Raw genomic sequence first — 13,552 nt, forward strand, 5'->3', positions numbered from 1 at the left:
TGCCTTACAAAAGCCATGGGGCGACTGTTTGTTGTGATTTGGCGCTATATAAATAAGATTGATTTGATTTGATTTGATTTGATTTGAGTACAATCCATCTTCTCTCGAAGTTTAGAAACCTTATTAAGAAAATAATCGTTAAAATAATTTGCAATCTGAATTGGCTTAGTCAAATTGACTCCATTTAATTCAATGAAAGAAGCACAAATAGATTTGTTGTTGGCTAGTGATCTTGCATTCATGATAAAAAGACTTGCAGTGATGTTTTGTGTGGGTATTCCTGCAGTCAGTATTAACAGCCTCATCTTTTCTTCTTCACTCTGCACCTCCTAAATCACTTTCCAGGTGGACAGTAATCCATGAGGATCCCAGCGGTCTGATTGGTTCTAACAGAATATTGGTACCAAATTTCTCTTTGTTAAACACAAACTATTAAACTCATGTTTAATTGTGATTGTTGGCTGTGCTAACAGATCAATACAAACAGCGACTTTCTCACATCGCCCTCATATCTGAATGTGTTTAATTGCAGATGTACTTCTCACCATAACTAAATTCATATTATAAAATGTAGCTGTTTGTGTTAGCTTCAGCTAATTTTCTTTTTTCTTTTTTGCAATTTATCATTGACGCATTATCACAGTTAACTTCAGCATGGATTCGCGGTTATCACAGCCAACCTGTTGCTTTGCTGCGCTCATCAGAGTTATAATGTAATAAAACTTGAAGAAAAAGTTGGCCATGGCTTAGAAAACAGATCCTTTCTTAAAAAACAAACAAACAAACAAAAAAAAAACCCTTCAAATGTTGGATCCAACATTTCATAAGTTAAGATTTTATCAATACTTTTGCCGACACCACATTTGCTATAAAAACCTCAGATATATCTGGCACTTATAAATGGTCAGAGAATTTAAGTTCTTCATCTCTTTTTCTTAATAAAATATAACAGTAACTCAAACAGAAAGCAAAGCTTTCCAACTGTTTAAAAATTTATTATTATCATTATTTTCAGAGATAAAACAAACCTGTTTTATCTCGAGACACTTTTGTTTATAGAACACAGTCAAGCTTGATGAGGAAAAAAAAAAAAAAATCTGTCCATGGCATAATTAAATCATATTTGGCAGCAGGTGGTGTTTTAAGGGAGGATATATTCACAAGACACGAGCCAAAGCATGTGTTTTGCCAAAGTAAAAAAAAGACTTTTATCAAATGGCTCATTCACAAAAGACCAATGTTCTATTTTAACAAAATGTTTAGCCTACTGGTCATTGTCTGGCCAAACGTAGGGCACAAAAAGGGCCATTTTCTGAATAATTTCACCACATATGGAACAGAAGAAGAAACTTAAAAAAAAAAATTGCCCTATATACGGGGTCTGTCCATAAAGTAATGGTCCTTTTTATTTTTTTCAAAAACTATATGGATTTCATTCATATGTTTTTACATCAGACATGCTTGAACCCTCGTGCGCATGCGTAAGTTTTTCCACGCCTGTCGGTGATGTCATTCGCCTGTGAGCATGCCTTGTGGAAGGAGTGGTCCCGCCCCCTCGTCGGATTTTCATTGTCTGGAAATGGCGGAATGAAAAGGATTTTTTTTCCATCAGAATTTTTTCAGAAGCTGTTAGAGACTGGCACCTGGAAACCATTCGAAAAATTTATCTGGTTTTTGGTGAAAATTTTACGGGCTTCACAGAGAATAACGACTTTAACTACAGCTTTAAGGACACCTTTAAGGACGGTCGGTGCGCCGCGCTCCGAGCTGCGACGTCGCGGCACAAACCACTGGATCATTTCTAAGCTGATGGCTCTGTGGACACGAGACCATCGTGTGCTCTTTCTCTGGTTATCACAAGAGCTGGACATCAGCCATTTTCCGGCAGATTTCACTTTAACAAGAGATTTTGTCATGGAAAGCCGCAGGAGGCTTCGCGCGTCACGACCGATTCGCTGATGAAGCGAGACAAAGGAACACCTCCGTTTCGGAGTGTTAGAGGACAAGTTTGGACATGCCTATCTCGGCTTTCAGTGCTTACCAGTCGAGTGAGTATAAGAGAACTTGTGGAGAGCTGGACATGTCCCAACTTGTCCTCTAACACTCCGAAACGGAGGTGTTCCTTTGTCTCGCTTCATCAGCGAATTGGTTGTGACGCGCGAAGTTTCCGCGCAGCTTTCCATGACAAAATCTCTTGTTAAAAGTGAAATCTGCCGGAAAATGGCTGATGTCCAGCTCTTGTGATAACCAGAGAAAGAGCATACGACGATCTCGTATCCGCAGAGCCATCCGTTTAGAAATGATCATGTGGTTTGTGCCGCGATGTTGCAGCTCGGAGCGCGGCGCACCGACCGTCCTTAAAGGGGTCCTTAAAGCTGTAGTTAAAGTCCTTATTCTCTGTGAAGCCCGTAAAATTTTCACCAAAAGCCAGATAAATTTTTCGAATGGTTTCCAGGTGCCAGTCTCTAACAGCTTCTGAAAAAATTCTGATGGAAAAAAAATCCTTTTCATTCTGCCATTTCCAGACAATGAAAATCCGACGAGGGGGCGGGACCACTCCTTCCCAAGGCCTGCTCACAGGCGAATGACGTCACCGACAGGCGTGGAAAAACTCACGCATGCGCACGAGGGTTCAAGCATGTCTGACGTAAAAACATATGAATGAAATCCATATAGTTTTTGAAAAAAATAAAAAGGACCGTTACTTTATGGACACACCACGTAGACACATTCTGTCTATAAACTAGCTCTAATTTTGTTTCTGGCATTGACAAAGTTATTTCACCATCCATTTTCAGTTTTGGGTAAAAGTGGCATTTATATGTTGAAAATGCTTTTCTATGTGCGCATGGTTCCTCCATGAATTTGCCCATTATCCATCCAAACAGAAGTGGACCATCCTGCTTTTTACCCCATAGTACATTAAAATACCAAGCAACAAAAAGCATAATGAGTCTCTGATCAGAAGTGAGAGTCTGCAACTGCAATTTCCATTTCCCCTTCAGCACTGCACAGAAATGCCTTCTTTGCTCAGTTACTGCTGTCAGGACTGGACGAGGGCAGGACACAAATGCAGGCTCGACAAAAGGAAATATACTTAAAGGGTGGTTTATTCAGGCTAGGGATCGTTAACAGCAAGGCAGTCCACGGAGCAAAAGTACTTGACAAGGATTAAGCAAAAGACGTGGTCCAAAGAACAAGCAAGGTCTAAACACGAGCAAACAGGTATGTCAGAGCAGAGGAAAAAAAACAGGATCCAGAACACAAAACAGAGTCCAAAAACAAGGCTAGGCAAAACAAGAACGACACAAGAGGCTGGTAAGTGAGTGAATCAACGAACGAGCGGGGAAGAAGTGAACAGACGCAGGTTAAATAGGGACAGGTGTTAATCAGGAAATGAGGTGCACGTGGAGGAGGAAAGGCCTGGAAAGGGGGGCGTGGTCAGGTGACAGCTAAGAGGCCAATGATGCAGAAGGGCGGTGACAAATGGGCAAGAGAATGACAGATGAAGGGGCGTGGCTGACTGAGAGGACAAAGTGCAGGTGCGGAACAGAGTGCAGTGATCCGGAAAAGACTGTGGAAACAATGAGAGACTGACAAGCAGGAGCAAGAGAAAGGTGATTAGATACAAACATGACAATAAGAGATAGTACAAAGAAAACCACCCTAACGAACACAACTGAAAAGCATACAGGAACGTGACAAGTGAATCATGGGAATTAATACAATAAACCTACTAAGAACAGACAGAAGAACTACAAGAAAACAAAACTGAAAACCAAAACCAGAAATACCCAAATACTTAACAGAAGAGAGAACAGTAACATAAGCAAACAAACACTAAATGCTGAAACATAAAAACAGACTGTGGATAAACTAGAATGGAACTAAAACATAGCTGTAAAGTAACAAAGAAAGAAAGTGACAAAGCAATATGAGAACATTGAATAAACGTGAAGAAAGAGGCAATAACAAAACAAGACTAAAACATAACTGAGGTGAAAAGTAACAAAGGAAGAAAGTGACTAAGCAAAAATCAGAACATGGAAAAAAAACCCACATGAAGAAAAAGGTAATTAACAAAACGAGGCTGATGCCAAAGGAACAGAACTAAATGAAGAAGGGACATATGGGCTGAAGCCTGGAAACGGCCGGGACATGACAACTGCACAGATCTAAGATATTGTTTTGCAGTAATTAGACTTTACACTTGAGCAATTCCTTGTTTTAATTAAATGAAACTCAGATAGAACACGTATGCAAAAATGTATTTGGCTTGGGGGGGAGACAATTACCGCAGAAATAAAACTGTATTGATATCAGTTTATTTGTCTGCAAGTTGGAGCCTCTCCTGGCTCTCTGTCTGCAGCAGCTTTTGACCCCATCTTTGACAGGATGAGATGTTTCAGCGCAGACAACGAGCATGGAGCACGCAGTAATGAGCCGCACGTCTTCTTTCTTTATAGTCCTGAAAGACTAGTTTTATTTTTGCCCCCGATGAGTTCCGGATCCCTCTTGTCCTTTGGATGCTACAGCAAAATGGCTCTCACATGAAAATAGCACACCATTCTTTTGTTCTTCCAATAAAAGATGTAACAGCTGCTTCTCAGGGAGTGAATTCTAAATGAAGCTTGGCATTGCCCTCCGCTGTCAGATCCCACAATGACCTGGACTTCCCATGCTTCTTGCCTTCCCCTGTCCTCCCTCTCCCTCCCTGCCTTAAGACATGCCCTGAGCGGTGGGTGTGTTGACAGGACTTTCTCAGAGGGATACTGATGTGTCCTGGGCCGGGAGAAGGAACCTCAGCACTTTTTCTTAACAGAATCCACAAGAGTGCCTCATCCGCCACTTAGTTTTATTTTATTTTTAATTTTTGGTTAAACAAGCATCAAAGCATCCTTGAACAAATACTGCTGCAGAATTGGGATGAAGTCTGAGGTCTGTCCCACTTCTGATCACTGTTGTTAGTCTTGCTTGCTATGGCTAGCAAAGCCACAGAGTTGAGATTTAGGTCAAACCCCTCCCAAATGTCAACATTGTTAAACAAATAGTGATGCCAGAAATGAATCTTTTTGGTCACTTGACCTAAATGAACCATTTGGCTCGTATATGCCTCCGCCGCATCGGAATACTCAGTACATACTGAAATATAATACCCAACCATTACTGTATGAATGCCATCCATCTTACCTGTCCTTTCACCCTGATCTTTGCAGATGACACATATGCGCATACCCAAGTATGCTGCTAAAATTTCTAGTTTGCAATGACAGACTTTAAATTCTTGGCAGACTTTATATTTGTGCAATGCCAGGGCTCCTTGGACATCACTACCGCTTTCATATATGCCCACTACCCTTTTTGAATTTTTCTTGGAAGTTCTTTTCTTCTTCTTCTTCTTCTTCTTCTTTTTAACCAGTCTCCAGTCACCCCTTGGAATAGCATATTCTATTCTGCTTGCAGACTGTGGACATAGTAGATCATCAGGGCACCATTCGACAGTAATACCACACTCACCGGCCTCTTCATGGGGTGCACCTGTTCAATTGCTTGTTCACACAAATAGCTAGTCAGCCAATCACAAGCCAGCAACTCAATGCTTTTAGGCATCTGGACATGTTGAAGATGACTTGCTGAAGTTCAAACCGAGCATCAGAATGAGGAAGAAAGGGGATTTCAGTGATTTTGTACGCGGCATGGTTATTGAGGCCAGATGGGCTGGTCTGATTATTTAAAAAAACACTGATCTACTGGGATTTTCACACACAACCATCTCTAGGGTTTACAGAGAATGGTCTGAAAAAGAGAAGCTATCCAGTGAGCGGCAGTTGTGTTGGACAAAAATACCATGTTGATGTCAGAGGTCAGTGGACAATAGACAGATTGATTGAATAGGTGACTGTGTGATGCCATCATGTCAGGATGGACCAACATCTGTGTTTTCAACGCCTTGTTAAATCTATGCCATGAAGAATTAAGGTAGTTCTGAAAAAAGGGGGTCCAACCTGTTATTAGCAAGGTGTACCTATGCGTATGCCTAGTGAGTATTTAGATGGATGGTTTGGACCTAACATCTCACTGTTTTGAAACTCTCAAATCTAAATGAAACAATTGCTTCAGTGGAAAATTTAATTTGACTTGCTTAAAACACTGAATGAAATATTTGTTTTATAAAATGTTTCAGAATTATCAAAACACAACTAAATAATTACTGTAAAAATAATTCAGATTTTGAAAATATTAAAAACACTATTGGCCCTGTACTGACGATCAGTACTGCACGTTCTAAAGTGTGTGACGCAAATGCATTTGGATCACAAACAAATGCAGTTATTTGCTTAGAGTCTCTTCATGAAGTATGGCTCAGGGTGAAACCGGGTTGAAAACAAACACCTTTGATTTGACTGTGTGTAGCTCGAGTGGGGGTCAGTTGTTTCAGAACATGATTCATAGCTTTACAACACTTAAAACATCAATAAAACAATTGTTTTTGGAAATGATACACTGTTTTGAAATGCTTGAAAAATTAAGTGAAAAAGTTATTTGAGAAAATAATAACACTGAAAAACTTTAACAGTGAATAAACAAGATCCTTTGTATATAAAAAAGGAGAGATTGTTTCAAAGTCCTTAAAACCATATGAGGGTGACATTTAACAGACAGTGGAACCCCCTTTAGAATAAAATCCTGGCTACACCCCTGGAAGTAGTTAACATCAGCGACTAAACCCAGTTGCCATGAGCAGCTTGAAGAAGAAACATTGTTTTTGCTCAGTTTATTATCATGCAGTTAAGGTAAAAAGGGAATGTGATTATTGAATTACTGTATCTTTATTTATGAACATGTGGAGTAACTGAATGCGTGAAACAAAACAAAGGCAGGCTGTGGGAAACTATTTAGGCCGCACTATTTTTTTTAATTGCTTGCACAATATGCAGAGTGTCTGCCACCTTGTCTGTCCAGCTGCTGCTGCTCTCCTGGGAAACACAATTCAATGAAATTATGCTGTGACTCATTGTGCAGAATATGTTATTATTTCCCAAAGCAACAATCTGATTGTGCAGGGTCCTTAACAAGCAGGCCCACAAAAGCCCAATTCTTTGTATTATTTTTCTGCATCCTGTAGTGAACTGGGTTGAAGGATTGAATCAGTTTAACCTTTCACCAGTAATCATAGATGATTATAAGTAATGGGACATACTGCTGTTCAGGACTGCAGAGAGCGCTACATAGTAATTATATAGAGTTAGGTAGTAGATTTTGCTGTCACAATTTACTGCTCAGCTGGACTATGATAAAAATGAATCCAGGCTTATTTCCAACAACCACAGAGCTTGCAAAATCCATTTTAAAATTAATAACCCACAAGCAAAATCAATAAAAACTCCTTTCCTTTGAATCCTATATTTTATTGGAGAACTCGTCCTAATATGCTGTTGCGGTTTACTTCTTTCCTCTTTCCAGTGTAACAGATGGATTTTCTAAAAAAAATCAGCCAACACCCCCATGCCCCATCTTTGTTTCCTTGACAACACATCTAAACAAGGAATGGTTTCCCAGACAACAGGTCTGAAAGAGGCGCAAATATCTCAGAGCGTGTTTGGAAGAAAGCAAAGAAGTGAGGTTGTGGAGTTTCTTGTGCACGACCACAGCCCCTCGTGTCCATTGATCTGTTTACAGCACTGTGAAGATTAGATTTAAATAGACTTACAGTCTGTATGAACAGACAGGTTAAAGAATTGTGCGATGATCTGGTTAGATTTCGCTCTAAACTGTTACAATCCTTTCCAAGAACATGTTTGTTGGAGGATGCCAGCTGGATACTTTTCATCACCAAACCCCCCCCCCCCCCCCCCCCCCCCCCCAAAAAAAACAAAGCTCGCCTCTTTTTTTCTAAATTTGAACTGAAATATGTTGCACTCACTGAGAATCCTCATCTTCCCCTCAGATCCACTCACAGCTAACGCGGCCAACAATTCAGCCCACCGTCTGTTATTGACCCATCCTCACTCCCGTGGATGGCTGCTTCAGATGACAGGCTCTCTTTGTTTTGGGGAGATGAACATTTCTTCATCTCCTCTTGCTCACTCTACTGTATCAGTAGTTAATACAAAAGGTTGTTATTGTGGCTGACTCAGTGGAAAAAAGGCTATTAAAGGGCTGATTGTCAGGGCTGTTTGCATCGAGGCATCAGTGACCGACAGAGGCAACATGGAGGGTGGAAACTGCTGCACTTTCATTAAGATGACGAGAGACGCGGGAGAGTCAAATCCCTCATGCCCGCTGGACAGTGACACGCATAAAATAAAGAATGTGACTGAAGATGTTGTGGGATGTATCACTGAAAAAACACAACTCATTTACATTACGAGCACAAATGATGAACCAGAGTCTGCCAGCGGAGTGCAGATGATGCTGAGCGTCTGTTGTACCGCAGAGCCTCTGCGGTCAGTGTGGATTAAAGCGTACTGAAAAGTTAGGAAACAGGACTCATGATATATCAACAGCCGTGTATGCAAACCGCTATAGAGCTATTTTCAATATTAGATTTTTGATGTTGTTGAGAAACTCAGGATTCTTAAGGTAGGGTTGTATGTCACTTTTTTGTGTTAGTCTAGTAATATAGATTTTATTATATACATGTATTATGGATGTCCTGATCTGAATGAATCTATTCAGAATTAACCTGATAAAAGTATTTTTTTTTATTCATTGTAATGAACAATTCCAAGCCATTCAAGTCACGACATCCTCATTTCACTTTATACGCACAGAGCTGGTGTACCAAACACAGAGTCACGGGTGCTGTCTCTGTTGCCACGGTCTGCAATTTAGAAATATAACACAAAGCTAAGATGCCCTCCGCCATATGAGCACGGTCTTATTTAATTTGTAGTTTTTTTTTATTGGTATCCCAGTGCAAAGTATATATATATATATATATATATATATATATATATATATATATATATATATAGTTATTTATTTAGATTAATTATTAAGATCCTACACATTCAATTTTGCTGAGTAAAATTTACTCTGGATAACATTTGGTCTCAGGCTAAATAGAGTAAAATGCACACTATAGATTATAGAGTGAAATCAGCTCTACCGTCTTGTCAAATCAAGTGTTTCTACTCCAATAAGAGTTGGTTTTACACTGTGATGGAGTTGATTTAGCACTGTGCTAGAGTAAATTTAACTCTATTTGGACTGGGAGCAAATGTTATCCCAGCAGAGTAAATTTTACTCTGCAAAATTTACTGTGCATTGAATTATAATTTGTACATATCCAATAAAGCCCCTCAATCAATCAATCAATCAATCATAAACAATATTTATGTTTATGAGCTTTTGACAAGTGTGGAAGTTACCTTTGAGTTAGCGGACATTAGCATGAATGCTGACGTTCGCAAAATGTCTTTTAATTCAGTCTCGAGGTGTTATCAAGTTACAAAAACAGCATTTTAAGTTTTAGAAGTGTTTATTTCTTGCGAGCCTTTACATAATTTATGACAGAGACATTATATTTACACACAACCGAAATGGAGTTTGCATGTAGCTAAAAGCCTGTGACGTTACCACGCTAACATCCAGTAAATGTCTTGTAAATCACTTCAGAGGTGTTATTAGGTAACAAAACAACGTTTTCAGTTTTAGAAGTGTTTATTTCTCACTAGCTTTCACAGAATATATAAGAAACGTTATATAAACACATAATTGAAGCGTTTTTAGAGAGACCTGCCACCTAACATCACGGTGCTGCTCTAGTCTGGTTGGCTGTCACCTCCGCCACTCAAAACAAAAACAGAACCGATTGAAACAGAATGTGACTTTCTAACATCTTAAAATACCTCTTAAAAAAGACCAAGGTTAGCCATCTTTGAACTTGTCCAAGGTCTGTGTCCCAAGAATGTTCTCTGTGAAATCGAAGACTCTGGGAGTAATAGGACTGGATTTATGGTGAGTACAGACAGACAGACGGACGGAGGCAAAGTCTTGACAATACCTGATGGCCATATTTGATGGTCTCGAGTAATTTATCTTTCTTTGCTTTCCAAGTCTGTTTCTGATGGACAGATGAATGACAAGTTTTTATTGTCAATGTGGCTGTTTTCCTCTTGTTTACAGAGACAGTACAGGTGCGTAGCCAGAGGGGCGAGGGGTTGAAAGCCCCCGCCTCCTAAGTGTTGGAGTGAAGGTCCACTTCTGCCAAGATAAGTGAATATCTCTCTACTATAAACACTTTCGCGCATACAGATAGACTTCTCATTCAGAACTGGCAGTGATTGTAACTGATGCAGTCGAGCAACATGTCTATTAGCCTCAGGGTTTGTGAGTGCAATCCCTGATTACTACTGAGTGTCAAAGTATCCTTCCAGCTGGGGCCATGCTGTGTGATTCTTAAGGTTAATTTAGGACTCATAAGAGTTTGGGGCACTTCAAGGAATCCGTATTTAGGAATTGCAGTTGTAATCCATACGTGTGTGTGAGGTTGACAGAGCCAATTTTGTGCTACCCAGATCCCAGATGACAACACTAGCTCATAAGTCATTCAAACATGTTTGACATTTTTGGGCTTAGTCTTCGTTTAGATGTCTACGGGTGAAAACTTGTGTAATATTTAAGTTAATCAAAAGTGTAAGCTGGAAACATGGCGAAGAGAATTGGGTAGTAGTTAGCATGTAGGTGCAGGATATAACAGCCTGAAGCTACAAATGTCCTTGTCTTTGTTGTCTTTCCAAACCTTAAATCTTATAATATAGCCTTAGCATCAGTAAGACACAGATGGCACAATCTCAAAGCACACATTATAGTGCGATTGGCATTTCTACCTGACACAGTTGTCATTTTCAACCCCAGTGCCCACGTTCTTTAAATTGCAATTCTACTTGCACTCATCTGGGCATCCATGACTGTGTTCATCTTAAAATGAGGTGTTGTTGAATTGCTATCGTGCCATAGCATAAAGCAACTGAGTCACAGGCCAGCAAAAACCTGGTCTGAAGTTTAGCACAGACATTCATTTATCTCAGCACAGTGACATTCATTTCTCTGGGTCTTCAGCCTGTGAAATCAGGAGACGTCTTTTGAGGTGAAACTTTAAATTCAACAGATTATCTATCTACAGTTGTGGTCATACTTTTGCATACACTCGTCATGGACATTAATGTCATGGTAATTTTCAGCTTTTATTGATGTTTTTGAACTGTTCTTTTGCCAGGGTGGAATAATTGTACAGTGTAGATTGTAGGGGTGAAACCTTCCTTCCACAATCCAAAAACATGATTAGTCGAGTAACTCGAATAATTCGATTACAAAAAATATTTGAGGCAAATTTTGTGCCTCGAAGACCGCCATTTAATGTTGTAGTACATATGCCAGGCCTGTGTGTGGTGCTGTAAAGTCCCCAGAAAAAAAACAAAAGAAGACTACACCATGCGCACAAGCCGTGTAAGAGCTAATCTGTAGCACTAAAAGGTACTGCTTTCCAACGCGACACAAAAGAGTAAAATAACGCCTTTTAAGAGAAAGAGGGTCCACACTTATCATCTAAAATAGACTTGCCGTGCACTTAAAGCGAAACTGACTCCAGATATGACTAAATGAAGTATTTTTGTTTATTTTTGGAAATGCGCTCCGTTCTTAAAACGGTACATGAAAAGCAAACGATGTTCGCCTTTGCAGACGTACAGCGGGACGCACTGCTGCCTCGTCAAAGCTCGTAACATCAGATCTTAAAGTTCAGAGTCCGTTGTATGTGTCCCCAAAAATTGCCAGTACTTACAGACGCTATTGTTTCAGCATTCTAAAGAGACTATGAGACAGAGGGAGGGAGAGAGAACGCTTCATGTACTGTTTTGAGAATGGAGTGTGTTTCCGAAAATAAATAAAAGTACTTAATTTATTCATTTGGAGTCAGTTTGGGTAAATTGTTGCACCCTCTCCCATAGCCCAGTTTTTCCACAGGCTGTGCTAACATTCAGGTGCAGCCTGACTGACAGGATTACACCGACCGCCTGCGGTTACAGTCTGGTGTCAGGGGAGGGCTGAGCTCCTGACACCAGGAAAGATCCAAAACTTGTAAAGACATGAAAAAATAAATAATTACCCAGGAAAACAGAAAGGGATACACTAAATTTGATAATCTGCCTGGTGGTACAGTGACTGTTGATGTTTAAAAATGCAAAAGTACTTTTTATCTGATTACTCGATTAATCGCCAGAATAATCAATAGAATACTTGATTACTAAAATAATCGATAGCTGCAGCCCTAGTAGATTGTACATCAATAATGGCTCTAAAAAACAAGAATTGGGTGCACAACTTTGAATTTATTTAGGATTTTCTCTTATCCACACAGGGTCAAAATTAGACATACAGGCTTAAATATACAATTTACGATATTCGTACACACACACACACACACACACACACACACACACACACACACACACACACACACACATATATATATATATATATATATATATATATATATATGAATGTTGTTAAATGTCCATTAGCAAGCTGCACCTCGACCAGATGCTTTTGGTAGCCATCAACAAGCTTCTGGAATAATTCTGGGTGGATATTTGACCAGTGTTCTTGGCAGAATTAGTAGAGTTCATTTAAATTGGTTGGTTTCCTGGCACAAAACCCAGCTTTTCAGTGAAACTCACAACTTTTCACTAGGGTTGAGGTCATGGCTTTGGGAAGGCCATTCCAGATTTTTGCTTTATCTAACTCAGAACCAGTTTTGATGTATGTCTGGGATCATTGTCCTGCTGGAACACCCAATTGTGTCAAATTTCAACAGTCTAGCTCAGGGATGGGCAATTAATTTTTACAAGGGGCCACATAGGGAACCTGAATTATGTCCGAGGGCCACACCATTGATAACTTGGCTGTCTCCCATTACAAATTTGACAAAAATTACCTATTTAATAGCTTTTATAGGTATTTTTTATTATTGTAATAATATGTAAATATTTAAATATACCTAAATAAACCTCTCTAATGATTTGCAACACACAAGCTTGACATTTTTAATATATGTAATAATAATCACAGACCTCATGAGGGCCGGACAGAGACATGCAAAGGGCCGCATGTGGCCCCCGGGCCGCAGTTTGCCCAGGTCTGGTCTAGCTGTTGATTTGAGGTGATGTTGATGAATTTGGACGTAGTCCTCCTTCTTCATTATTCCATCCACTTTGTGTAATGTACCAGTACCACTGGCAGCAAAACAGCCCCAGACCATGATGCTACCACCACTATGCTTGACAGTTGGTAGTGTTCTTAGGTTTTAAAGCCTCAGCTTTACTTCTTCAAACATACCTCTTGTCACTGTAGACAAATAGCCCAATCTTTGACTTTACTCACCATGAAACCTTGTCCATATGTGCAGCTGCAAATTTCAGTCTAGCGTGAAGGTTTTGATTTTGGGGCAGGGGCTTCTTTCATAAATGGCACCCTCTCAGTCCAATAGCGATGTAAAACTCACTTCAATGTGGACAGTGACGCTTCCAGCAGTTTCCAGTTGATAGGA

General features: G+C 39.8%; 1 long non-coding RNA gene across 1 annotated transcript; it reads left to right on the plus strand.

Annotated features, from left to right (window-relative positions):
- Positions 1-332: 332 nt before the first annotated feature.
- On the plus strand, positions 333-11,981 carry LOC117520864. Its single transcript, XR_004563788.1, has 3 exons — positions 333-463; positions 3,226-3,229; positions 11,971-11,981. It is a non-coding gene; the product is annotated as an uncharacterized LOC117520864 (long non-coding RNA).
- The last annotated feature ends 1,571 nt before the right edge of the window (positions 11,982-13,552 follow it).

Source organism: Thalassophryne amazonica, chromosome 11, assembly GCF_902500255.1.
Source record: "Thalassophryne amazonica chromosome 11, fThaAma1.1, whole genome shotgun sequence".
Classification (NCBI taxonomy): Eukaryota; Metazoa; Chordata; class Actinopteri; order Batrachoidiformes; family Batrachoididae; genus Thalassophryne; species Thalassophryne amazonica.